This window comes from Camelus dromedarius, chromosome X, assembly GCF_036321535.1.
Source record: "Camelus dromedarius isolate mCamDro1 chromosome X, mCamDro1.pat, whole genome shotgun sequence".
NCBI lineage: Eukaryota > Metazoa > Chordata > Mammalia > Artiodactyla > Camelidae > Camelus > Camelus dromedarius.
The window spans coordinates 58,544,627-58,567,704 of NC_087472.1; the positions used below are offsets into that span (position 1 = coordinate 58,544,627).

The window sequence follows — 23,078 nt, forward strand, 5'->3', positions numbered from 1 at the left end:
CAAATAAATGTTTTTTTTTTCTGGCTCATTTTGAATCAACTTGATAAAGTATACACTTTTATATAGCCTCACCTGGTTTTCCATATTCCCATTCCCAGTGTAGTCTACCTTAGTTTGCACTTGAAGGTAACTCTTGAAGCTAAATGACAGAAACAGGCTGCAAAGGTGGACAAGGGGAAGAATGTCCCTCTTACCTTGATAAATCAGTGTCACACACAGAACCTACGTTTTCTGAAGCATTATCTTCATTATAGAGCCATTTGATCCCATCGTAGAAGTCATCCACTTCCATTTCCTCTATTTTGTGTTTAGCAGAGATATGCTTGCACTCATTGGCAGTCGGAAGATGATGGCAGAAGGCTGCTGTACCTCTGACTGGCACTTCTGGTTTGCTGTTGTCCTTGGAGAAATTTGGGCCTGGGGCAGAGTAGGGACGTATCTGAACACTCCTTTGTCACAGGTTACCAGGGTGTGCTTGAGAGGACGATAGACGTAAATGGAATTTAGTGGCAGGAAGAATGCAGAGTAGTAAAGGTGATGTGCCACAAGCTCTGAACAATGGGTCAACTGGGAGCTATCCATCTGTACTTTCTGAAGCAGTTCAGTTGTAAGTGGAAGCCAGTCAGGAATGAGTTTCTCCATTTCCGTGGATCCTTTGAATTGCAGAAGTTAGCTGCAGGGCATATAGTGAAGTAGTTGCTTTGTAAGGACAGCCAAATGTTGAGATGGGCTCAGTTTGGGCAAACTAAAAAGTAACTGAGGCCTAGTTGACATTGCAATGGTATGGAACTAAAAAGAAAATTATTTTTAATTAAAAATCAGAAGAACATCATTCTAGTTTTGCTTAAATGTCTAGGTAAGCTATGTACAGAAATTGATGTAACCTCCTCAAGTATTACTCAGTTACTAAGTTTTCAATTTTAGCTCCAGTGATTTGATATACATCCTAGTTTCCAACTTTTCCTTGGCTAATTGCAATAATTTTCCTTTTCCTACAGTTCAGAACAAAACAAATGAGTGGGCAATCTACTTTTCAAGTTACTGAAATAGGACTACAAATTCAAATAAGAAACTAAAAGACTTCAGGTATATTTACGATGTGAAGAAAATTCAATGGTGTGGCTGTGTGAAGATCCTAATTCAGCTTGTCCAGAATAATTCTCTCCATCCTCAGAATTTCAGATGAAGAACGGCCACAGAAAATATCCTTTGTCAGCACCTTCAATACTGGAATTCTTTCCTCCCCAACAGTTTTGGCAGCTAGGGAAAAACAGCTGATGCAATACAACTCAAGTATTTTGGGTGGGCCTTTACAGTAGCTAAGAACTTGTCAAAAAAAACTAGCCAGCGTAAATGTTTCTGGGTAAAGATTGAATTTGTACTTGAGTTTGGCCAGCCACTGAATCACTTTATCTCTTTTGGAAAGAGAAACATTTAAAATGAAAAAGACAGACAATACCAAGGGTTGACAAGGATGTAGAGCAACTTGAGACTTTCATACTCTGCCGATTTGTAGACATTTTTGGCATTCACCTTCCGCATCTAGGCTTCCCTAGAGATTGCCTTTCCTTTCCAACAGGAAAGGCAATCTCTGGTTTTCCAAAGGCCCTGGAAACTTCATGATATCCTTTGGAACTGCCTGCCACCCAGTTCCATGTAGCCACCTTCTCCTCCTCTTCCTCCTCCTCTTCCTCCCCAGCGGTACTGTAGGCCTCACTAGGGTGACGTGGAGTCATCCAGGGGCTCGTTACCGGCTCATTTTCTCCAGCGCTTGGGGGCGGCGGGGTGCGCAGCATGCGGGCAGGCAGAATGAGGAGGGAGAAGATGGGGGCCGGGCTGGAGGACGCGGGCGCGGGCGCTGGTGCTTGATGCACGGCTGCAGCCGGTGGGTTGGTCAGCGAATTAGTTCCATGACGCCTGGGACCAAAAGCCGCACCGCTTGTGCCGGAGTTGGAAGGGGGTTCCCTGTCGCTATAGAGCGGCGGGGGCCGGGAGAGGCGGAGGGGGAGGCCAGTTCTGCCTCTGCCCGGGGGAAGCTCCTCCGAGGGGAAATGGTGAAAGGGAGGGGAAGGAGGAAAAAGGAAGGGGAAAGGGGGAGGAGGGGAATAAGAAAAAGCTAGACAGATGCGCTGCCACATTCGCTTGCGGGGAAGGCTCATTTTATAGTAAGTATTTAAGTCAAGCAGTGTCAGTCCTCCAACGTTTTCCTTCAATATTGTGTTGGCTATTGAGGATCTTTTTTCTCTCCATACAAACTTTAGAAGCAGTTTGTTGATACCCACAAAATAACTTGCTGGGATTTTGATTGGGATATTTTTGAATCTATAGATCAAGTTGAGAAAGTGACATGTTGACTATATTGAGTCTTCCTATACATGAATATGGAATACATCTCCAATTAATTTAGTTCTTCTTTGATAGATTTCATCAGAATCCTGTAGTTGTCCTCTTAGAGATTTTATACATACTATGTTAGATTTATACCTGAGGATTTAATTTTTTTGGATGATAATGTAAATGTTAATGCATTTTAAAATTTCACATTCTACTCGTTTACCGCTGGTGTATACAACAGTGATTGACTTTTTATATTAATCTTGTATCCTGCAATTTTGCTATGTTTACTTATTATTATTATTTCATATTTTCTACATATACTACCATTTCATCTGCAAAAAATTTTCTTTGTTCCCAATTTGTATGCTTCTTTTTTGCCCTTTACAGGTCTTACTGCATTAGCTAGGACTTACAGTATGATATTGAAAACCAGTTGTGGAAGGGTACATCCATGCCTTATTCTGGATCCTAATGGGAAAGCTACTAGTTTCTCACAAGTATGATGTTAGCTGTATGGTTTTGTAGATTTTTTTTTTTAATCAATTTGAGGATGTTCCCCTCTATTCCTGGTTTGCTGAGAGTTTTTTTTTTTTTCATGAATGGGTATTGAATTTTTCTTTTTTAAATTAAAGTACAAACAGTTTACAATGTTGTGTCAATTTCTGGTATACAACATAATGTTTGAGTCATACATATACATACATATATATTCCTTTTCATATTCTTTTTAATTTTCATTATAGGTTACTACAAGATATTGTATATAGTTCCTTGTGCTATACAGTATGAACTTGCTGTTTATCTATTTTATATATAGTAGTTAGTATCTGCAAATCTAGAACTCCCAGTTTATCCTTCCCAACCCTCTTCCCCCTGGTAACCATAAGTTTGTTTTCTATGTCTGTGAGTCTGTTTCTGTTTTGTAAATAAGTTCAATTTTATCATTTTTTTTAGATTCCACATATGAGTGATATCATATGGTATTTTTCTTTTTCTGGCTTACTTCACTTAGAATGATGATCTCCAGGTCCATCCATGTTGCTGCAAATGGCATTTTATTCTTTTTATGGTTGAGTAATATTCCATTGCATAAATATACCACAACTTCTTTATCCAGCCATCTGTAGATGGACATTTAGGTTGCTTCCGTGTCCTGGCTATTGTAAATACTGCTGCTATGAACATTGGAGTGCATGTATATTTTTGAATTATATTTCCCTTTGGATATATGCCCAGCAATGAGATTGCTGGATCATACAATAAATCTATTTTTAGCTGTTTAAGGAATCTCCATATTGTTTCCATAATGTCTGCATCAAACTACATTCCCACCAATAGTGTAGGAGGATTCTCTTTTCTCCATGACCTCTCCAGCATTTATCATTTGTGGACTTTTGAATGATGGCCATTCTGACTGGTGTGAGGTTATACCTCACTGTAGTTTTGATTTGCATTTCTCTGAAAAATTAGCAATACTGAGCATTTTTTTCATGTGTCTATTGGCCATCAGATGCTTTTTCTGCACCTGTTTATATGATTATGTATTTCTGCACCGATTTATATGATTTTCCTTCTTCAGTCTGTTTATGAATTACAGGAATTGATTTTCCAATATTGAACCATTCTTGAATACTTGGAATAAATCTCATTTGGTCATGGTTTATAATTCTTTATATGCATTGTTGTATTCAATTTGCTAATATTTTGTTGAAAATTTTGCATCTATGTTCATGAGAGATATTGGTGTATAGTTTTCTTTTCTTGTAATGTCTGTCTGTTGTTGGTTTTAGGGTAATGCTGGTCACATAGAATGAGTTAGGAAGTACTGCCTCTGCTTCTGTCTTCTGGAAGAGATTGCAGAGAATTGGTATAATTTCTCCCTTAAATGTTTGGTAGAATTCATCAGTGAACCCATCTAGGCCTGGTGCTTTCTGTTTTGGAAGGTTATTAATTATTGATTCAATTTCTTTAATAGATATAGGCCTATTCAGATTGTCTATTTCTTACGTGAGTTTGGCAGCTTGTGTCTTTCAAGAAATTGTTCCATTTATTCTAGGTTATTAAATTTGTGGGCATAGAGTTGTTCATAATATTTCTTTATTGTCTTTTAATATCCATGGGACCTAAGGTTATGTCCCCTCTGTCATTTTTGATGTTAATAATTTGTGTTCTCTCTCTTTTTTTCTTTGTCAGCCTAGCTGGAGGCTTTTTGATTTTATTGATTTCAAAGAACTAGTTTTTGGTTTCATTGATTTTCTTTATTGTTTTCTTGTTTTCAATTTCCTTGATTTCTGCTCTAATAGTTGTCATTTCTTTTCTTCTGCCTACTTTGTTTCTATTAACTTTATTGAGGAATACTTGACAAATATAATTGCATATATTTAAAATGTACAATGTGATAACTTGACATACATATACATTGTAGAGTGATTACCAAGTTCAAGATAATTACACATGTCACCCCATGTAGTTAACAGTTAACTTTTTTAGTGTGTGTATGGTGAGAATGCTTAAAATAATCAACTTTCAAGTATACATTACCATATTATTAACTATAGTTACAATGCTGTACATTAGATCCCCAAAACTTATTCTTATTACAACTGATAATATGTACCCTTTGACCTGCATTATTCTATTTTCCCTTCACCCTGGGCCCTGGCAACCATCATTCTTTTCTCTGTTTCTATGAAATTGGCTTTTTTTGTTTTTTAGATTTCACACCTAAGTGGTACCATACAGTATTAATCTTTCTCTGTCTAGCTTATTTCACTTAGCATAATACCCACCAGATTCATCTATGTTGTTGCAAATAGCAGATTTACTTCATTTTATGGCTGAATAATATTCCATTGTGTATATATACCACATATTTCTTTATCCATTTATCCATCAGTGGACAATTAGATTGTATCTATGTGTTGGTTATTGCAAATAGCACTGCAATGAACATGGGGTAATAACTCTTTGAGATCGTGATTTTATTTCCTTTGGATGTAAAACCAAAAGTGGAATTGCTGAATCACATGGCAGATCTATTTTTAAATTTTGAAGACCCACATTACTGTTTACCATAATAGTTGTACCTCCAACAGTACACAAGAATTTCTTCTCCTCATCCTCTCCAATACTTGTTATCACCTGTCTTTTTGAGAATAGCCGCCCTAACAGGTGTGAGATATTATCTCGTTGTGGTTTTGATTTGCATTTAATTGATGATTAGAGATGCTGAACACCTTTTCATTTATCTCTTGGCCATTTGTATGGCCATTCCTATGTCTTCTTTGGAAAAATGTCCCTTTAGTACCTCTGCCCATTTTCCTATTGAGTTTTATGAGTTCTTTATACATTTTGAATATAACTCCTTATCCAATATATGGTTTACAAATATGTTTTTTCATTCTTTGGGTTGACTTTTCACTTTGTTGATTGTTTCTTTCTCTGTATAGAAGCCTTTTAGTTTGATGTAGTTCCACTTAGTCTATTTTTGCTTTGGTTGTTTTTGCGTCTGTTGTCATATCTAACAAGTAATTGCCAAACTTAATGTCAAGGAGCTTTTTCCTTGACTTTTTCTAGGAGTTTTATGGGTTTAGGTCTTACATTTAAATATTTAATCCATTTTGAGTTAGTTTTTGTGAGTGGTGTAAGATAGGGACCAATTTAATTCTTTTGCATTTGAATATCCAGTTTTCCCATCACTATTTATTGAAGAGATTATTCTTTCTTTGTGAGTCGTATTGGCTTCCTTGCCAAATATGTTGATTGTATATTCATGGGTTTATATCTGGGGTCTCAGTTCTTTTCCATTGGTCTCTATAGCTATTTTCTTGCCTATACTATACAATTTTGATTACTATAGATTTATAAAAGTTTGAAATCCGGAAGTATAATGCCTCCAGTTTTGTTCTTTTTGTTTCAGGATTGCTTTAGCTGTTTTGAGGCCTTCTGTGGTTCCATACAGAATTTATCTTTTTTTTTTCTATTTCTGGGAGAAATGCCATTGGAATTTTGATAAGGATTGTGTTGATCTTGTAGATGGACTTGGATGCTGTGGACATTATAACAGTATCAATTTTCACTCTATGAAACAGATTATCTTTCCTTTTATTTGTGTGTTATTCAATTTTTCAACAATGTCATAGTTTTTGTTGTACAGATCTTTCACTGCCTTGGATAAATTTATTCCTAAGTATTTTATTGTTTTTGATGCTATTGGAAATGGGATATTTTTCTTTATTTCTTTTTCAGATAGTTTGTTTTTAGTATATAGAAGCATGTCTGTGTTTTGTATGTTGATGTTGTATCCTGCAACTTTACTGAATGCACTCATTAGTTCTAATAGTTTTTTGTGGCTTCTTTATTATTTTCTATAAAAAAGGTACACTGTACATATTATGTATAAGATTATGTCTTCTGCAAACAGAAACGATTTTACTTCCTCATTTTGTATTTGGCTGTCTTTTAATTCTTTTTCTTGCTTTATTTTTCTGGCTCTGAATCCCAGTACTCTCTTGTATAGTAGTAGTAAAAGTGGGCATCCTAATCTCATCCCTGATCTTAGAGAAACAGCTTTTAACCTTTCACCTATGAGTATGATGTCAACTGTGGGCTTGTCATATATGGCCTTTATTATGTTGAGGTAGGTTCCTTCTATATCCAATATGTTGAGAGTTTTTAATAATGAAAGATGTTATTTTTTGTTAAATGCTTTTTCTGCATCTATTGAGATGATTGTATGGTTTTTATCCTTCATTTTTTTAATGTGGTGTATTGCACTTATTGACTTGTGTGTGTTGAACCACCCTTGCATTGCAGTTGATCATGTGTATGATCTTTTAACATACTGTTAAATTCTATTTGTTATTATTTTGTTGAGACTTTTTGCATCTATTTTCATCAGGGATAATAGCATATAGTTTTTTTAGTGTCCTTATCTAACTTTGGTATAAAGGTGATGCTGGACTTATAAAATGAGTTAGGAATTGTTCTCCCCCCTTCATTTTTTTGAGGGGAATAGTTTGAAAAGGATTGCTATTAACACTTCTTTAAATGTTTGGTGGAATTCATCAGTGAAACCATCTGGTTCTGAGATGTTTTTGTTTACTGATTCAATCTGGTTACTCATTATTGGTCTGTTTAGATTTTGTGTTTCTTCATGATTTAGTATTGATGGCTATATGTTTCTGGGAATTTATCAGTTTCTTCTAGGTTGTTCAATCTTCTGGTGCATAATTGTTTATAGTATTCTCTTTTATCCTTTGTATTTCTGTTGTTTTAGTTGTAATGTGTCCTTTTTAATTTATAATTTTATTTGAGTCCTCTCCATCATTTCTTGATTAGTTTAGCTAATGGATTGCCATTTTGTTTTCCTTTTTTAAAGAACCAATTCAGTTTTGTTAATCTTGTTATTGTTTTCCTATTATTAATTTAATTATATATGCTCAAATATTTATTATTTCCTTTCTTCTGCTAATTCTGGGCTTTATTTGTTCTTTTTTCTAGTTCTTTGAGGTATAAAGTTAGGTTTTTTATTTGTGATCTTTCTTTTTTCCTAATGTAGGCATTTTTCACTATAAACTTCATTATTACAATAGTTTTTTATGCATCCTGTATTTTCAGTATGTTGCGATTCCTTTTTTGTTTGTTTCAAGATTATTTTTGATTGATAAAATGTAAATTCATTTAAAAGAATGAACCTCCTAGAAAGTTTTGTTCATTATATTCTCTCAAAAATGAATACCAAAATCAACTAGAGATGCATCCATATATTTTGCATTCATAAACAGGCCTCCTACTCCAAAAAAGCAGGAACCCTTGATCTAGTCTAACTCATTGTATTAATGAAGAAAGAAGCTAAAAAAGAACAAATGGTTCCCAAGAGGTGAGTAATTTCCAAGAGGGTTCCAAGTTCAACTTTCTAAACCTAGAAGGTGGCAACACAGGATCCTACATTCGTATGCATGAACCTCCAGGACACAAAATGAGCCTTTAAAATATCATTTTAAAATCAATGATCAAGACTTTTTTGATTTGCATTTTGATTTCTTCTTTAACACTGTGTTTAGTTCCTGTGTATTTGTGAATTTTCCAATTTTCTTCCTGTTATTAATTTCTAGTTTTATACCATTGTCATGGGAAAAGATATTGACATAGTTTCTGTTATTTTGAATTTGTTTAGACTCTCTTTGTCATCTAACATATCTATCTGGAGAGTGTTCTGTGTGCACTTGAAAGGGATGTGTATTCTAATGCTGTTGGATAGAATGATCTGCATATTTAATAGATACAGAAAGAGCATTTGCAATCTCAACATAATAAAAGCCATACGTGAAAAATCAACAGGAAAAATCATACTCAATGATGAAAGACTGAAAGCATATCCTCTGAGATCAGGAACAAGGCATAGGTGCTTGCTTTCACCACTTGTTTGCAATGTAGTACTAGAAGTTCTAGCCTGAGCAATTAGGCAAGAAAAAGAAATAAAAGGGATCTAAACTGGAAAGGAAGAAGTAAATTTACCTATTTTTTTTTGTAGATTACATGATCTTTTTAAAAATTTTATGTTTTATTGAATGTAGTTGATTTACAATGTTAGTTCCAGGTATACAGCAAAGCAATTCAGTTATACATATACATATATATATATTTTTTCAGATTCTTTTCTATATTATTATAAGAAATTGAATTTAGTTCCCTGTGTTATACAGTAGGTCCTTGCTGTTTATTTATTTTATATATAGTAATGTGTGTCTGTTAATCCCAAACTCCTCATTTATCCCTCCCCTGGCCATTTCCCCTTTGGTAACCATAGTTTGTTTCTATGTCTGTGAATCTGTTTTTGGTTTGTAAATAGAATTTGTATCATATTTTTTTAGATTCCACATATAAATGATATCATATGATATTTGTCTTTGTCTGTCTTACTCCACTTAATATAATGATCTCTAGGTCCATCCATATTGCTGCAGATGACATTATTTTATTCTTTTTTATGGCTGAGTAATATTCCATTGTATGTATGTATACCACTTCTTCTTTATCCAGTCATCTGTTGATGGACATTTATATTGTTTCTGTTTCTTGGCTATTTTAAATAGTGCTGCTATGAACATTAGGGTGCATGTATCTTTTCAAATTAGAGTTCCCTGTGGATATATGCCCAGGAGTGGGATTGCTGAATCATAGGTAAATTTAGTTTTTAAAGGAACCTCCACATTGTTTTCCATAGTGGCTGCATCAATTTACATTTCCAACAATGTAAGAGGGTTCTTTTTTCTCCACACCCTCTCCAGCATTTATTATTTGTAGATTTTTTAAAATGATGACCATTTTGACTGGTGTGAGGTGGTATCTCGTTGTTTTGATTTGCATTTCTCTAATAATTAGTGATATTGAGCATCTTTTCATATGTCTTTTGGCCATCTGGATGTCTTCTTTGGAGAAATGTCTAATGAGGTCTTCTGACTATTTCTGAAAACATTAGATTGCCTGTTTTTTTTTTTTTTTCTTTTCTTTTTCTATATTAAGCTGTATGAGATGTTTGTATATTTTGGGAACTAGTCCCTTGTCAGTCATATGGTTTGCAAATGTTTTCTTCCATCTGTAGGTTATCTTTTCATTTTGTTTATGGTTTCCTTTGATGTGCAAAAGCTTTGAAGTTTAATTAGGTCCTATTTGTTTATTTTGCTTTTATTTCCATTACTCTAAGAGCTGGTTAGAAAAAAATATTGCTGCAATTTATGTAAAAGAAGGTACTGCCTATGTTTTCCTCTAGGATTTTTAGAGTATATTGTCTTACATGTAGGTCATTAATCCATTTTGAGTTTATTTTTGTGTATAGTTTTAGAGTGTTCTAATTTCCATCTTTTACATGTAGCTGTCCAGTTTTCCTAGAACCACTTATTGAAGAGACTGTCTTTTCTCCATTGTATATTCTTGCCTCCTTTGTCATAGATTATTTGATCATAAGTGCATGGGTTTATTTCTGGACTTTCTATCCTGTTCCATTGATCTATGTATCTGTTTTTATGCCAGTACCATACTGTTTTGATTACAATAGCTTTTAATATAGTCTGATGTCAGGAAGCATGAGTCCTCCAGCTCTGTTCTTTCTCAAGATTGTTTTGACTATTCAGGGTCATTTTTGTCTTCATACAAATTTTAAAATTTTTTTGTTCCAGTTCTATGAAAAATGTGATTGGTAATCTGATAGGGATTGAACTGAATTTGTATATTGCCTTGGGTAGTATGGCCATTTTAACAATATTGCTTTTTCCAATCCAAAACATGATATATCTTTCCATCTGTTTGTGTTGTCTTCTATTTCTTTCATCAGTGTCTTATAGTTTTTGGAATACAGGTTCTCTGCCTCCTTAGGTAGGTTTATTCCTAGGTGTTTTATTTTTTTGATGCAATGGTAAATGATATTGTTTCCTTAATTTCCTTTCCTGCTATATCATTGTTAGCATATAGAAATGCAACTGATTTCTATATATTAATTTTGTATCCTGCAACTTTACTGAATTCATTAATAAGCTCTAGTAGTTTTCTGGTAGCCTCTTTAGGTTTTTCTATGCATATTATCATGTGATCTGCAAACAGTGACAGTTTTACTCCATCTTTTCCAATTTGGATTCATTTTATTTCCTTTTCTTCTCTGATTGCTGTGGCTAGGACTTCCAAAACTATTTTAACAAAAGGGGCATGAGTGAGCATCCTTGTCTTGTTCTCAAGCTTAGAGGAAATGCTTTCAGCTTTTCACCATTGAGTATGATGTTAGCCATGGGTTTGTCATATATGGGCTTTATGATGTTAAGTATGCTCCCTCTGTGCCCACTTTCTGGAAAGTTTTTATCATAAATGGATGTTGAATTTTATCTAAGCTTTACCTACATCTATTGAGATGATTATATGATTTTTATGCTTCAATTTGCTAATGTGGTGTATCACATTGATTGATTTGTGGATATTGAAAAATCCTTGCATCCCTGGGATAAATCCCACTTGACCGTGGTTTATAGTCCTTTTAATGTATTATTGGAGTTGATTTGCTAGTATTTTGTTGAAGATTTTTGCATGTATACTCATAAGTGATATTGGCCTGTAATTTTCTTTTTTGTGTGATATCTTTTTTGGTATCAGGGTGCTGGTGGCTTCATAGAATGAGTTCAGAAGTGTTCCTTTCTCTGCAATTTTTTGAATAGTTTCAGAAGGATGGGCGTTAACTCTTGTCTAAATGTTTGGTAGAATTCCCTTGTGAAGCCATCTGGTCCTGGACTTTTGTTTATTGGGAGTTTTAAAATTACTGATTCAATTTCAGTGCTGGTAATTGAACATGATCTTATATATAGAAAACCCTAAAGATTCTGTGAGAATCTATTAGAACTATAAATGATTTTTAAAAAATCAGGATACAGAATCAATGCACAAAATATCACTTGCATTTCTACACACAAACAATGAATGATCTGAAAAGGAAATTACACAAACAATTCCTTTTACAATAGCATCAGAAAGAGTGAAATATTTAGGAATTAACTAAGAAAGTGAAAGTCTCATACAATTAAAACTACAAAACATTACTGAAATAAATTTTAAAAGATCTAAATAAATGGAAAGACATTCCATGTTTGTGGATTGCAAGATTTAATATTATTAAAACGTCAACATTACCTAAAGCAATCTAAAGATTCAATGCATTCCCTATGAAAATCTTAATGAGTTTTTGCAGAAATAGAAAAACTCATTTTAAAATTTATATGAAATCTCTAGGGACCCAGAATAGACAAAACAATCTTGAAAAAGACTAAAACCACACTACTCATGTTCCTAATTTTGAAACTTACTATAAAGCTATACAGTGATCATAACAGTGTGGTATTGGGATACAGACATATAGAACAATGGAACAGAATATAGAACCCATAATAAACCTTTGCATATATGGTCAAATGATTTTTGACAAGGGTGCCAAAACTATTCAATGGGGAAAGAACAGTCTTCAACAAATGGTTCTGGTAAAACTGGATATCCACAAACAAAAGAATTCAGTTAGACCCTTACCTAACACCATATACAAAAAATAACTCAAGATAGATAAAGGATAAGGGGAAGGGTATATCTCAAGTGGTAGAGCACATGCTTAGCATGCATGAGGTCCTGGGTTCAATCTCCAGTACCTCTTCAATCAATCAATCAATAAACCGAATTACCTTCCCCCACCCAAACAATACAAAATAAAACAAAAAGATGAATCAAGGATATAAATGTAAGACCTAAAATAATAAACTCTTAGAACAAAACATAGGACAAAAGCCTCATAACATTGATTTTGGCAATTATTTCTTGGTTATGACACCAAAGGCAGAAGTAACAAAATAATGATAGATAAATTGGATGTCATAAACATTTTTTAAAATTGAGCATCTAAAGACACTATCAACAGAGTAAAGAGAATGGGAGAAACTATTTGCAAATTATATATATATATACATATATATATATATAATTTAAGGGATTATATATAATATAAGGGATTAATATCCAGAATATATAGAAAATTCCTAAAACTCAACAAATAAAAACCAAACAAGCCAATTTAAAAATGGACAAGAACTTGAATAGCCATCTCTCCAAGTAGCCAACAAGCCTATGAAGAGATGCTCAACATCACTGAAAATTAGAGAAGTGAAACTCAAAACCAAAATGAGATATCACTTCACATTCATTAGGTTGGCTATTATATTAAAAAAAAGAAGAACAACAAAGAAAATAACAAATGTTGGTGAGGATGTGGAGAAATTGGAACTCTTATGCACTGTTGGTGTGTGAAATGGTACAGCCACTGTGGAAAACAGTATGACAGTTCCTCAAAAAGTTAAAAATGAAATTACCATATTATTCAGCAATCCCACTTCTGGGTATATATCCAGAAGAACTGAAAGCAGGATCTCCAAGAGGTATTTTCACACCCATGTTTATTGAAGCATTATTCATAATAGCCAAAAGGTAGAAGCAACCCTAATGTTCATCAGAGGATAAATGGATAAAGAAAATGTGATATATACATACAGTGCAATATTATTACACCTTTTTCAAAAGGAAGAAAATTCTGTCACATACTATAACATGAATGAACCTTGAGGACATTATGCTAAGTGAGATAAGCCAGTCACAAAAAGTCAAATACTATATGATTCTACTTAAATGAAATAACTAAAGTAGGCAAATTCAGAAAGCACAATGGTGTTTACAAGGGTTATGAAGGAAGAAGGAATGGGGAGTTGTTTTTTAAGGGCTATTGAGTTTCAGCTTTGCAAGATGAAGACGTTCTAAAGATCTGTTGAACAATAATGTGAATATGTTTAATACTGCTGAACTATTCACCTTAAAATGATCAAGAAGGTAAACTTTATGTTGCTTTCCTTGCCATAATTACAAATTAAATAAAATAACGGAGAAATAAAGACTCTCAGGAGAAAAAAATTCACTTTTCCTTGTTTAACCTTGTTTTTTTCAGATTTGAGCTCAATTTATTACCCCTACTACAAAGACCTCATTGTAGTAGCTTCCCTTTAATAAAGTCTGTCTCATCATTCTTAAAAAAAAAAAAAAAGACCCATTTGACCATGGGGGATGTGTGGATTAATATCTGGACTCTCTATTTTGTTTCATTAGTTTATATGTTTGTCTAATGTCAGTACCATAATTAGTATGGTTTTGTAATATAGTTTAACTCAAGATGTCTTGATTGGTGCCTCCAGCTTTGTTCCTTTTTCTCCAAATTGCTTTGGCTATTCAGGGTCTTTTGTAGTTTTATGTGAATTTTAGCATTCTTTTTTCTATTTCTGTAAAAAATGCCATTGGTATTTCTAGGGGGATAAGATTGAATCTGTAGATCTCTTTGGATATTGTGTACATTTAAATAATATTAGTGTTTTAATCCATAAACATGGGATATAATTCCATTTATTTGTGTCTTCAAAATTCTTAATTTTTAAATAGTTTTATGTGTATAAGCCTTTTATCTCTTTAAGTTTATTCCTAAGTATTCTACTTATCCTCATATTATTGTAAATAGAATTGTCTTCTGAATATTTTTTCAGACAATTTGTTGTTTGTGTATAGACATGCAACTGATTTAATTTTTTTACTTTGGTAAAATACACTTAACATAAAAGTTTCCATCTTAAGTATTTTTAAGTGCACAATTGAGTGGTATTAAGTATATCATTCACATTGTTGTGCAACCATTGTCACCATCCATCCTGATAACCCTTGTTATCTAGTAAAATGATATTCTATACCCATTAAACAATCATTCATCATTTTCCTTTTTCCTATCCCTTGGTAACCACCATTATACATTCTGTCTTGATTTTAACTACTTGAAGTACATCATAAAAGTGGAATCATATTCAGAAAAGTGGAATCATACAGTATTTGTCTTTCTGTGACTGGCTTATTTCACTTAACATAATGCCCTCAATGTACATCCACATTGTAGGATATTGCAGAATTGTCCTCATTTTAAGGCTGAATAATGCTCCATTGTATGCACAACCACATTTTGCTTATCCATTCATTCTTCAGAGAACTTGGGTTGCTTCCTTGTTTTCACCTATTTTGAATAATGCTGCTATGGGTATAGAAATATCTCTTCGAGACCTTGCTTTTAATTCTTTTGGGTGTATACCCAGAAGTGGAATTCCTGGATTATATGGTCATTGTATTTTTAATTTTTGAGTAACTGCCATACTGTTTTTCACAATGGCAATACCATTTACATTCACATCAACAGTGCATAAGGACTCAGATTTCACTTCTTTTTCTTTCTTTTTTTTTTTTTTTGATAGTAGCCATCCAAATGGGCATGAGGTGGTATCTCATTTCTGTTTTGATTTTAAATCCGTAATGATTAGTGATGTTGCACACCTTTTCATGTAATTTTCAGTGTAATATTAGTTTCATATGTACAGCATAGTGATTAGATATTTTTATGGATAATAGTTTAAAGTTATTATAAAATATTGACTATATTCCCTGTGTTATACATTACATTATTCTATATTACTTTGTTCTCTATACCTGTAAGTTGGTTTCTTTTCTGCTATATTCATTCATTTATTTTATTTTTTAATTCCACATGTAAGTGAAAATATACAGTATTTGTTTTTCTCTGTCTGACTTACTTCACTAAGCATAATACCTTCCAGGTCCATCCATGTTGGTGCGGATGGCAAAATTTCATTCTTTTTTCATGGTTGAGTAATTTTCCATTGTGTGTGTATGTGTGTGTGTGTGTGTGTATATATATATATACTGAATCTTCTTTATCCATTCATCTGTTGTTGGACACTTGGGTTGCTTACATATCTTGACTATTGTAAACAATACTGTTATGAACTTAGGGGTGCATGTATCTTTTATAATTAGTGGGTTTTTTGACATTTACCCAGGAGTGGAATTGCTGAATCATATGCTAATTCTATTTCTAATTGCTTGAGGAACCCTCATATTATTTTCCACAGAGGCTTTACCAATTTAAATTCCCACCAACAGAGTACTAGGGTTCCCTTTTCTCCACATCCTCACCAACATTTATTACTTGTTGTCTTTTTGACACTGGCCATTCTGACAGGTGTGAGGTGATATCTCATTATAGTTTTGATTTGCATTTCCCTGATTATTAGTGATGTTGAGCATCTTTTCATGGGCCTGTATATCTTCTTTGGAAAAAATATCCATTCAGGTCTCCAATCATTTTTTAATTTTAAATTGAGTTGTATGAGTTCTTTATATATCTTGAATATTAAACCTCTTATAAGACATATCATTGGCAAATATCTTCCCTTATTCAGTAGGTTGTCATTCCATTTTGTTGATTGTTTCCTTTGCTATGTAAAAGCTTTTAAGTTTAATTAGGTCCCATTGTTTATTTTTGATTCCCCCCTCTTGCCTGAGGAACAGACCCCCCAAATTAATGCTAAGACCTATGTCAAGGAGTGTAATACCTATGTTTCTTTCTAGGAGTTTTATGGTTTTTAGTCTTACATTCAGATATTTAATCCATTTGGAATTTATTTTTATATATTGTGTGAGGAAATGTTCTAATTTTATTCTTTTATATGTAGCTGCCCAGTTTTCCCAAACCCACTTATTGGGAGACTGTCATTTCTCCATTGCATATTCTCCTTCCTATGTCACTTATGGATTAACCATATGTGTGTGGGTTTATTTCTGGGCTCTCAATTCTGTTCCATTGATCTATGTGTCTGTTTCTGTGCTAGTGTCATGCTGCTTTCATTACTGTAGCTTTATAGTATAATCTAATGTCAGGAAGTGTGATACCTCCAAATTTGATCTGTTTTCTCCAGATTGCTTTTACAATATGGGATCATTTGTGGTTCCATGTGAATTTTAGTATTATTTGTTCTAGTACTATGAAAAATGTCACTAGTATTTTGATAGGAATTCCAATAAATCAGTTGATTGCTTTGGGTAGTATGTACATTTTAACAATATTCATTCTTCCAATGCATGAACATAGGATATCTTTCCATTTCTTTGTACCATCTTCAATTTTCTTCAGTAGTTTGAGAATATAGCTCTTTCACTTCTTCATTAAGTTTAATGATGCTATTGTAAATGGAATTGATGCTATTGTAAATGGGATTGTTTTCTTGCTTTCTCTTTCTGATAGTCACTATTAGTGTATAGAAAAGCAATAAATTTCTGGATGTTGATCTTGTGTCCTGCAACTTTACTGAATTTATTTATTAGTTATAATAGTTTGTTTTTGGTGGAGTCTTTAGTAGGATTTTCTGTATATAGTATCATGTCATCTGTAAATAGTGATAGTTTTACTTCTTCTCTTCCTATGTGCATGCTTTCTATTTCTATTACTTGTCTGACTTCTGTCACTCAGACATCCAACACGATGTAAATAGAAGTGGCAATAGTGAGCATCCTTTTCTTGTTCCTATTTCTGCAGAAAAGCTTTCAGTTTTTCACCATTCAGTATGGTGTTAGCTGTGGGCTTATCATAAATGGCATTTATTATATTGAGTTATGTTCCACCTATACAAACTTTGTTGAGAGTTTTTAATCATAAAAGTTGTCAAATGCTTTTTCTGCACCTATTGAAATGGTCATGTAACTTATCTTTTGTTACGTTAATGTTGTATATCACACTAATTGATTTGTGGGGTTTTTTTTTGAAAGTTGGGATTTTTATTTATTTTTTTTACATTTTTTATTGAGTAATAGTTATTTTACAATGTTGTGTCAAATTCTAGTGTAGAGCACAATTTTTCAGTCATACATGAACATGTATTTATTCATTGTCACTTTTTTTTTGCTATGAGCTACCACAAGATCTTGTATATTTTTCCCTGTGCTATACAGTATAATCTTTTTTATCTATTCTGCATTTTAAAATCCCAGTCTGTCCCTTCCCACCCCCGCCCCCCGGCAACCACAAGGTTGTATTCTATGTCTATGAGTCTATTTCTGTTTTGTATTTATGTTTTGTTTGTTTGTTTGTTTTTAGATTCCTCATATAAGTGGTCTCATATGGTATTTTTTCTTTCTCTTTCTGGCTTACTTAACTTTGAATGACATTCTCCAGGAACATCCATGTTGCTGCAAATGGCGTTATGTTGTCATTTTTATGGCTGAATAGTATTCCATCATATAAATATACCAACACTTCTTTATCCAGTCATCTGTTGATGGACATTTAGGCTGCTTCCATGTCTTGGCTATTGTAAATAGTGCTGCTATGAACACTGGGGTGCAGGTATTATTTTGAAATAGGGTTCCTTCTGGATATATGCCCAGAGTGGGATTCCTGGGTCATATGGTAAGTCTATTCCTAGTCTTTTGAGGAATCTCCATACTGTTTTCAACAGTGGCTTTCCTTGCTTCTGTCTCCCACTCTTAATGATTTATATGTCTTCTTTTATAATTTTGTGTTTATTCTTTTTGTAATTCGTGGCAGTTATCTCCTTTCCAGTTATAAGTTTCTCACTTTTGTAGCATCCTGCTTCTTTTCTATATAGAGTAGACCTGTCAATATTTCTTTTAGCTTGGGTTTAGTGTTTCTAAACTCTTCTAGTTTTTCCTTGTCTGTGAAGTTCTTTATGTCTCCTTCTATTGTAAAGGATAGCCTTGCTGGATAGAGTATCCTAGGCTGCATCTTTTTTTCATTCAGGACTTTGAATATATCTTGCCACTTCCTTCTGGCCTGTAGTGTTTGTGTAGAGAAATCAGCTGAGAGCCTTATGGGGGTTCCCTTGTAACTCACTCTTTGTTTTTCTCTTGCTGCCTTTAGGATCATTTCTTTATCCTTGACTCTGGCCATCTTGATTATGATATGTCTTGGTGTGGTCTATTTGGGTTCTTCCTGTTTGGGACCCTCTGAGCCTCCTGTACTTGGATATCTGATTCTTTCTTTAGGTTTGTGAAGTTTTCAGTCATGATTTCTTTAAATACCTTTTCAATCCCCTGTGTTCTTTCTTCCCCTTCTGGAACCCCTATTATGTGTAGAGTGGCATGCTTTATATTATCCCATAGGTCCCTTATATTGTTTTCATTGTTTTTTTATTTGTTTTTCTCTCAGCTGTTCTGATTGGGTGCTTTCTGTTGTCCTGTCTTCTAGTTCACTTATTCGTTCCTCTGCATTATCTAGCCTGCTTTGTACAGCCTGTAGGTCAGCTCTCATCTCAGCAAATGAGTTTACTAGTTCTACTTGGTTCTTCTTTATAGCATCTATTTCACTTTTGACATATTTTATATCTCTAAACACTATTTATTTTAGTTTCTTCAGTACTTTGCTCAGTCTTTTTTGAAATCTTGATCTAGTAGGCCATCAATGTCTATTTCCTTGATCATTCTTTCAGGGGATTTCTCTTGATCTTTTAATTGGAAGTGGTTCCTCTGCTTTTTCATTTTGCTCATATCTCTCTGGCACTGTGGCTTAAGGAGTATCAGTTATCTAGTTCTCCTGGAGACAGTGTGCTCTTAATGATTTTATCGAGAGGTCTTTGTGTGTTTGCCCTGTTTTGTGAACTCTGCTTGCTGTTTCCAGAGGCCCTCACTTGGCGCCCTCATCTGTGCTGTTCCCAGTGGCTGTCGGCTAGCAGATCGCACCCCCTCACAACACTGGGTCAGTAGCTGAGCTCTTACCCGGTGGGCGGGCAGGTCACTCCCCCTCCCGATGCTGCAGTCAGATGCTGTGCTGGGGGGAGGCAGGTGGGCGGACCACGCCCCCTCCCAGCACTGCAGTCAGGTGCTGCATTCCTGCCAGGAAGGCCGTGGCCACCTGCCCTTTTCTGGCGCCAGTCACTCTGCTGCTCTGTGCAGCTGCCCACTCCGCCTCAGGTCGGCACCCTGAAGGCAGGCTCCAGGAAGACTGTCGAACGGCCCCACCCCTGCTCCATGCCAAATCTCAGCTCCTTGTTTGTCTTGGCGGAGCAAGTTCTCTGAGGTGCCAGGGCAGAAAGATCCCATCTGCCTTGGGCTGTAAACAAGTCTCAGTCCTGCCTAGGGGGTTGTGGAGCCCCTGGGTGCAGATTCAGGTCTTGGCTCTGCCCCTGCCCTGGTGCTGTGCACAGGAGGAGATGGCAGCTGTGGCTGTGCCCCGCCTCTCTTCTCGCCAGAAGCGCCAATAATGGTGGCGCAGGTCTGAGGAGACAAAGGCTGCAGCGCCCCTCCCCCCAGGGCACACCAGCTGTGTTGATTTGCTTTTTTCACAATTTATGGGGGGCCGTGGTTGTTCTGCTCCATATCCCCTCCCATCCACTGCACGCAGCACCCTGCAGTCTCTCAGGGCTGCCTCAGTGCAGCCGCCCTATTCCTCCGCCCGGCTCGGGCGGTCTGGCCAGGCCCCAGCTGCCAGCTCGTGTCTGGGGCTGGGTGTCGCGGGGACCCTTTGTGCCCATTTAACTCAGTTCTGTCGGTCAAGGTGTGCTTAGGGAAGATCTGAGCCTTGGAGGCTCCCCCTCCATCCCACTGGCCTCTCTGTTGGAGAGGGGGAGACCCAGTGAATGAGCACCAGTCCTCCTTTGCTTCTCCCTCCCTGCTGGATCAGTCCCGCACTGTTTTGCTTTTTCTTCTTTCTTTTTTCCTTTTCTCCTACCAGATTTTTGGCGTCTTTGTCTTTTGAGGAGGGCGATGTTCTGTCGGAGTTCAGCAGGTGCTCTGGTTGGCTGAGTAGGTCCGTAGATGTGAGTTTTAGTGTATTTGTGGGAGAGGGTGAGCTACAAGCATCCTTCTATTCCGCCATCTTGCTTCTCTCTCAATTTGTGGTTGTTTAATCATTCTTGCATCCCTAGAATAAACCCTACTTGATCATGGTGCGTGAGCCTTTATGTGTATTGTTGAATTTGGTTCGCTAATATCTTGTTGAAGATTTTTGCATCTTATATTCATCAGGGATTTGGCCTGTAATTTTCATTTTTGTAGTGTCTTTGTCTAGTTTTGGTATTAAGGTAATTGTGGCCTTGTAGAATGAATTTGGGAGTTTTCCCTCCTCTTCAATTGTTTGGAAGTGTTTAAGAAGGATAGGTATTAACTCTTCTTTTTATGTTTGGTAGAATTCCCCTGTGAAGCTCTCTGGTGCTGGACATCTCTTGGAATTTTTTGCTTACTAGTATTGAATTGATTCAATTTCAATATTAGTAATCATTTTGCTCAAATTATGTATTTCTTTCTGATTCATTCTTCATAGATTGTTTTCTAGGAATTTATTCATTTCTTCTAGGTTATCCAATTTGTTGACATATAACTGTTTTTATTATTCTCTTATGATTTTGTCTGTGATATAGGTAGTAATTTCTCCCCTTTTGTTTCTTATTTTGTTTATTGGGTCCTCTTTTTTTTCTTAATGAGTCTGGCTAAAGGCTTATCAAATTTGTTTATATTTTCAAGAAACTAGATCTTGGTTTCATTGATATTTTCTATTTTTTTTTTGTCCTCTAATTTATTTCTGTTCTGATCTTTATTGTTTCCATCCTTCTTCTGACATTGGGCTTTGTTTGTTTCTCTTTTTCTAATTCCTTTACACAGTAAGTTAGGCTGTTTGAGATTGTTCTTGTTTCTTTAGATCAGTCTGTATCACTAGAAACCTCCCTCATAGAACTTCTTTTGCTCCATCCTATAAATTTTAGAAAGTTATGTTTTCACTTCCATTTGTCACAATGTATTTTCTAGTTTCCTCTTTGTTTTTTTCATTGACCTATTGGTTTTTTTAGTTGTATGTTGTTTAGTTTACATGTTTGTGTTTTCACCATTTTTCTTCCTGTTATTCATTTCTAGTTTCATACCATTGTGGTCAGAAAAGATACTTGATATATTTCTATCTTCTTAAACTTGTTGAGAACTGTTTCGTGACCTAGCATGTGATCTACCCTGGAGAATGTTCCATGTGCACTTGAAAAGAATGTGTATTCTACTGTTTTTGGATGAAATGTCCTATAGATATCTATTAAATTCATGGTCTAATGTGTCATTTAAGGCCACTGTTTTCCTGTTGATTTTCTGTCTGGTGATCTGTCCATTAATGTAAGTGGGGTGTTAAAGTTCCCTGCTATTATTGTATTATTACCAATTTCTCCCTTTATGTCTTTTAATATTTGCTTTACATATTTAGGTGTTCCTATATTAGAAGCATATATGTGTATGAATGTTATATCCTCTTGTAGTGATCCATTTATAATTCCCTTATTTGCCTTTTTTATACACTTTTTTAAAAGTCTGCTTTGTCTGATATGAGTTTTGCTAACCTAGCTGTCTTGTCATTTCCATTTGCATGAAATATCTTTCTCCATCACCTCACTTTCTGTCTGTGTTTGTACCTTTGGCTTTTAAATAAGTCTTTGTAGGCAGCATATGGGTGGGTCTTTTCTTTATTAGCCCAATTAGCTTCCCTATGTCTTTTTATAGGAACATTTAATACATTAATCTTTAAAATGATTATTGATAAGTATGTACTAATTGCCATTTTGTTACTTGTTTTCTATGTTTTTTATTGGTAGTTCTTCTCTGTTCCTTTATTCTTCTATTAGTCTCTTTGTGGCTTGACGATTTTCTTTAGTAGTATTCTTGTGATCCTTTCACTTCAGTTTTTCTCTATGTATTGTAGGGTTTTGATTTGTGCTTACCATAGAGTTCATATATGTTTACCTATAACTATACCTACTTGTTTTAAACTGGTGGTCATTTAAGTTCAAATACGTTCTAAAATCTGTACATTTTTTACTCCCCCCACATCTTTTGGATGTATTTTACACATATTTTTCATGTCTATCCCTTAATTTTTTTATTGAAGTTATAGTTGATTTATGATTTTTCTCTTAATTTTGTGCTAACTTAAGTGATTAATCCACAGTCTTTACTATATATTTGCTTTCCCCCATTCTATTACTTTTTAATTTCTTATTGTAGCCTTTTCTTTTTCACTTAAAGAAGACTCATTAACACTTCTTGTAAGATTGGTCTAGTGGTGATGGACTCTTTTAATTTTTGCTTGTTTGAGAAGCTCTTCATCTCTCCTTCAATTCTGAATGATAACCTTGCTGGATAGAGTATTCTAGATTTTAGGGGTTTTTTTTCCTTTCAGCACTTTAAATATATCAAGCCATTTACTTCTGGTCTGTAATATTTCTGCTGAAAAAGCAGCTGACAGCCTTATTGTTTTGTTTTTAAATATGTGATTTTGTTTTTTCTCTTCCTGTCTTTAA

The 23,078-nt window shown here is 34.7% G+C and overlaps 1 protein-coding gene and 1 pseudogene across 1 annotated transcript in view; one reads left to right on the plus strand and one right to left on the minus strand.

Annotated features, from left to right (window-relative positions):
* NAP1L2 (nucleosome assembly protein 1 like 2) overlaps positions 1–23,078 on the plus strand; it is a 145,940-nt gene that overhangs the window by 79,270 nt on the left and 43,592 nt on the right. The window lies entirely within an intron of this gene.
* Positions 140–1,772, minus strand: LOC105090743 (cyclin-I-like; annotated as a pseudogene).